Raw genomic sequence first — 6,000 nt, forward strand, 5'->3', positions numbered from 1 at the left:
CTTAAATATCCAGATTTCCATGATGCATGGAGAAAAGCACACAATTGAGGACAGCACAGAAATTCTCCAAGGTCCTTCAGAGGTACCTAGACACAGAGCTGCAATTTATCTTTCCTGCAATGGAGAAAAGAGCACTTTCCTATTACCCTGTTGTAAAGTCTGTGAGACATAGATACTTTGGAAGTAGACTCAGTCCATTTGATACACTAAAAAAGAACTCAGTGTTGTATAATGTTTTAGAAGATGGTGCTACCAATGTCAAATACAAAGTCAATAATTTTTTTTTTTTTGTGAAACATACATAGATTGCTATCATGTTTTGCAAAGGCAATGACAACATTAGTATCTTTCTAAATCACTGAGTTCCAGATTTCTCTTGCCACAAGTCTTCATTTCAGTAGAAACATGATCTAGACAAGGTGCCTGCCTAACACATATACCTGAACTCATTACCTCAGCCTTTCTTTCTGCCTCTTCCTCTAACAGCAAGTAATTGATGCAACAGCCTGGAACAGCGCATAGAACATCTTAGTAAAGGAAGAAAGGGATGTCCCTTTTATTGTCTCAAAAGAGAGCTGAATGCACAGGTTATTCAGAAAAAAAAAAAAAACAACCAGTATTTTAATGGACTAAGAATTGCAAATTCTGGAGGAAATGTAGAATAAACCTTGAGGTTCTGTTTGGTTTTAAAAGCTTTGTAAAAGCTTATCACCTTCCTTGACCACCCTTCATCAGGATACTGGCTGCTGTGATGTTGCATACTTTAAAAGAATGTGAGATTGTGTACTCTTTCCATTTTTTACTCTTCCAATGAAAGCTAAAAGGTAAAGCATGTCCACTGAGTTATGAGTGAGTAGAGACATTGAGCCTTGTGTAGCACTAAGAAGCAGCTGCACCTAAAGCTACTTATCTTCAGACACTGATACTTTCAGAAAAAAAAATGTCCCTGGCTAGGAGGTTTCTTGCAATGCTTATTTTAATTCCTCTCATAGAAAGTAAACTTTAAAAGATGTTCTGCTGTTGGGGAAAAGTAGCAAGGCTGCTGTGTATTGGAGGACAAAAGGGGTCCAGACATAGAGCTAAAGAAAAAAACCTATCAGCCAAAGTCATAGAATCATAGAATCATAGAATGGTTGGAGTTGGAAGGGACCTTTAAAACTCATCTAGTCCAACCCCCCTGCAAGGAGCAGGGACACTTCCAACTAGATCAGGTTGTGCAGAGCCCCATCCAACCTGGCCTGGAAGGTTTCCAGGGATGGGGCATCTACCACCCCTCTAGGCAACCTGTTCCAGTGTTCCACCACCCTCATTGTAAAATATTTTCCTTATATCAAGTCTGAATCAATCTCCTTCTATTTTAAAACCATTACCCCTTGTCCTATCACAACAGACCCTGCTAAACGTCGGTAGTTCCCAGGATCCTCCTTTTTACCCTTTTTAAAAATGGGTGCAATGTTTCCCTTTTTCCTGTCATCACTGACCTCATCTGACTGCCATAACTTCTCAAATATCATGGAGAGTGGCTTGGCAACTACATCACACAATTCCCTCAGGACTCTGGGTTGCATCTCATCAGATCCCATAGACTTACGTATATTCAGGTTCCTCAGGTGGTCACAAAACTGATCTTCTCTTACAGTGGGAGAGACTCCCAGTCTCCATCTTGCGGTCCATCCGCTTGAGAGGTGTGGGAAGAGGGGTTACCAGTGAAGACTGAGGCAAAAAAAGTTGTTGAGTACCTTGGTGTTCTCCTCATCCATTGTTACCAGTTCACCAATTTTGCTCATGAGCAGTGGTATACTTTCTTTGACTTTCCTTTTCTGGCTGACATATCTGTAGAAGCCCTTCTTATTATTCCTTGCATCCCTTTCCAAGCCCAGCTCTAGCCGCTCCTTAGCCTTGCTGACCCCATCCCTACGTAACCAGGCAGTGTCTCTATACTCTTCCCAGGATACCTACCCCTGCTTCCACTGTCTGTACATTTCCTTCTTGTCCTTTAGTTTGAGCAGCAGATTTCGACTCAGTCATCCTGGTCTCTTGCCTTCCTTGCCTGCTTTCTTACACCCGGGGATTGACAGCTCTTGCACTCTATGGAAAGGGTCCTTAAAGATCTGCCAGCTCTGAGGGCAGTTTCCCAGGGGTTCCTATTGACTAACTTCTTGAATAGCTGGAAGTTAGCTTTCCTAAAATTCAGAGTCCTGACTTTACTCTTTGCCTGACCCTCTGCAGTCCTGACTTCTCTCAGGACTGCAGACTCCACCAGTGCATGATCACTGCAGCCCAGGCCACCTCCAGTCTTGATGTTTCCAATTAGCTCTCTTGCACTGGTGACAGATAGGTCCAGTATGGTATCCTGTCTGGTAGGGTTGTCTGTCACCTGGTTTAAGAAGCTATCCTCAATGCATTCCAGGAGTCTCTTGGACTGCCTACAGCTCACTGTGTCACTTTTCCAGCAGATACCAGAGTGGCTGAAGTTCTCCAGCAGGACAAGAGCCTGTGAGCACGATGCCTCCTGTAGTTGGAGTAAGAAGGCTTCATCAATAGGCTCCCCTTGATTGGACAGCCTGTAGCAAACAGCAGCTACAAGGCTCCCTTTGTTGCCTGGGTCTCTAATTCTCAACCATAAGCTTTCAAAGTACTTGTGACTATTCTTCAGAGATGGCTCTTCACACTCAATCCCTTTCTTGATGTACAGGGCAACACCTCCGCCCCTCCTTCCTCACCTGTCCCTTCTGAACAGCCTGTAGCCATTGATAGCCACACTCCAGTCATGGGATTCATCTGACCAGGCTTCTGTAATGGCAACCAGGTCATAGCTTTCTATCAGCATGGTGGCTGTTAACTCCTACTGTTTGTTGCCCATGGTGCATGGTGTAGAGGTGTAGAGGCAGCAAGTCAACACAAAACAATACGTTCCTTTAAATGTGTTTACCAAGAATCATTATTCTACTATATTTTTCAGTTTTTCTCTGTGAAATATGCTTCACAAGGGATTGTTGGGGTGTACACAACAAAACAGACAAATGCAATTTTAAGGAAGATTGTTTAAAAATAAATGAATAGCAAATTTTAAAGGACCACAATATGATACTCCAGGGAATGTTCCAAGGGAAGAAATGGCTTATGCAATTCAAGGTATGCGATACTGCCCCTCACAGAGGATCAAGTGAGGCAAAGATAACTCATATGCTTTTAATTGCAAGATTATGGTTTTAAGCCTGTGCAGATCTCCTTTGTTAGGCTATGAACCAAACCACTCCAGTCAATGGGAGATGACATTTAAACTTGGACTGAAAGTTTGACTATTTTTTATTATCTCCTTTAATTTGCAGGGCTAGAAATGCCCATTAACATTGAGATACAACAATATTCTCTGAAGTATCAGGTATTCTGTCCAGTAATGAGAAAGATTGGAAAAAATTGTTATGCTGTTTGTGGTTTTAGTTGTGTTCAAAGACAATTCAGTTCCCAGTCTTTCTACCAAAAAGTGGTTGGAACAAACTTTTAAAATATATTTGTAATCCCATAGCATCAGGTTGTTTAAATTTTACTTCTAGATGTCAAAAGGAAAGTTATTTTTCACATTCAACTCTCAGGTTTTATTTTGAGCTGCCAGTGAGGGCTACAATTGCTACTAAGTACAGAAGTAATTATTTCTTAACTTGGCCTTTAAATTCATACATACTGTTGTGATTTTCAGAACTGTAAGAACTGGAAGCCTGTGTTGATTTTTTTGACAAAGTTTTCTGTGTCTCAAAATTTTGTATACAACTTCTCAAGTTTTAAGACACACATTTCATCTAATATATTCCAAATCTCAGTTTCTAAGCAGCAAAGAATTTAAGTGGAGATTATTTTTGCAGGCCAAAGCTAGAAGGATAGATCCTGAGCAGATGTATACAGTGTATATAAATAACTGAAATGAACTTATTCAAAATACATCACTTAAGATAGAACTTAAAGCAAAGTAAATTTCCAAATATCCAGAGTTTGCATGCATTACATCAGAAAATAAAGCAGGAGTAGGTCTGGAACAAAAACAAGAGTATTTTTTTAAATGTCAACATTCCAAATCAAACCCTGTAGTTACTGCCCATGCCTGCCCCAGTGCTGGGGCAGAATGTATGGATGGTTCCTCTCTCCCATAACTCAACATTGTCTCATTTTGATTCATTTATCTTGCCCCATAACATGATTTATTGTCTCTTACTGTGTGTGATATATTGCTTTTTCATCAGGATTTTGATGTAGCCCATCATTCAACATGTACCAGGCAGCAGAAGCTTCAGTATATACACAAGCATTGTTTATAGTGGTTCTGCATCATATTTAATGTTGCAGGTATACTGGTTATCCAGGTAACTCTGTTATCTGAAAGGCATTCATCTTTCTTCTTTCCTTTTCTCTCTTCATCTAAAGTTAAAAATAGGATTGGCTTTAATGCAGAACATTAATTTGAGGGAACTGATTTGAAGACCACAAACGAAACCTGTCATCTCCCACCTGCAGCTTAGTCAAAACTGAGGTGGTCTAATTTGCCAAGTTTCCTAGAGATGTCAGTAACAGCTGCTACTCATTTACAGCTTATAAAGGGGCTTTAATCAAAGCTATGTGGAGTCTTGGAGCTAGCACCAATAGCAGGAAAAGACTGAACTCACTAGGTCCTTATTTATTAGTGTTAGGTTAATAGGTTTTTGAAAAATAATATCTGGCTGCTGTAGTTGGAAAGGTTGGCAGGATTAGATATAAGTACAGTAAGGACTGTACAATAAATATTTGGTCTAGAAGGAAAGTCAACAAAGATATAGCTTCTGAAAGATAAATGCTGCAATGGTAAATGTCAAATATTGGGACAATACTAAGAAAGAGATTTAATATCCGATATCTGTAGGAGAAGAGCCAGATAATGAAAGCACTGAGATTATGCACAAGATTTTTCTTCACATAGTAATTTAAGAAAGATGGAAAGAACCAAGAATGTTGATACAAAGAAAATTTAGAATCTGAAAGAACTGCAAGTTTGTTCAGCAATACAAAGTTCCTAATGAGCTTTAATAACAAACGTCTCTGAGATGGACCTGAAGGCTGAATAACAGGCAACAGCTCTCATGAAAAATTCAGTCTTCCTTTTCTTTGGATAATTTCAACACAAATCTATTTCTATTACTATGTCTTTATTTCTGCTAATATTTCTGTTTTCAATGGAAAATACCAGCTTGCAAACTAAATGACTGTTTGAACCAGAAAGGTCACACTTTGCTTATCTGGCAAAAAAAGAATGAAAAATTTTAAGAAGTTCCCACAAAGGTATAGCTCTTACTGTTGAAGGCAACTGCCAAAGCTTACAGGTGAAGGATGTATAGAATGACATATGTCAGCATCTCACAACTCAGTAATTGTCTGTAGGCAGAAATGGTGATACAAGGCTGAGGGCAAGTTGCACTATGAAGGTAAAAGCTTGTGTCTGAAGTCTTACATGAACCGTGTGTTTAAAAAAAATAAAAATGGAAGCCTCTCTAAGTCAGCCATGATCTAATTATGATTGAACTAATAGTTAGATACAGGGCACTTTCACTATCAAAAAAAGGAGCCATGATGTATCTGGGTGGTTGCTTGTAAGTAGGTAATGGGTTATTTACATGGGTGACTGCAGTGGTCAGGGAATCACAGGCTAATCATAACAGGATGACTGTGTGCCAACAAAACGCTAATGAGCAGCTAGTCTCATAATCAGTAGTCTGATTTGCAGCAGTCATGGAGAGGGCACTGCACAACAGCACATGCAGACGGAACACATCCAAGTCTGGCATAGAAGGTTATTTGCCTGAATACACAAACTGAAGACATGACATTGCTAAAACTGAACCATGACTGTGTGCTAGATGCATGGATAAATTCAGGAACTAATTTAGAAACATCTAATTGGTTTTGTGTATTCTGCCAGTGATGGAAGGTAGTGAGTCAGCAGGGATCTGTATGTGGAAAAGGGGACATGACTCA

This window comes from Chlamydotis macqueenii, chromosome 1, assembly GCF_036417535.1.
Source record: "Chlamydotis macqueenii isolate bChlMac1 chromosome 1, bChlMac1.mat, whole genome shotgun sequence".
NCBI lineage: Eukaryota > Metazoa > Chordata > Aves > Otidiformes > Otididae > Chlamydotis > Chlamydotis macqueenii.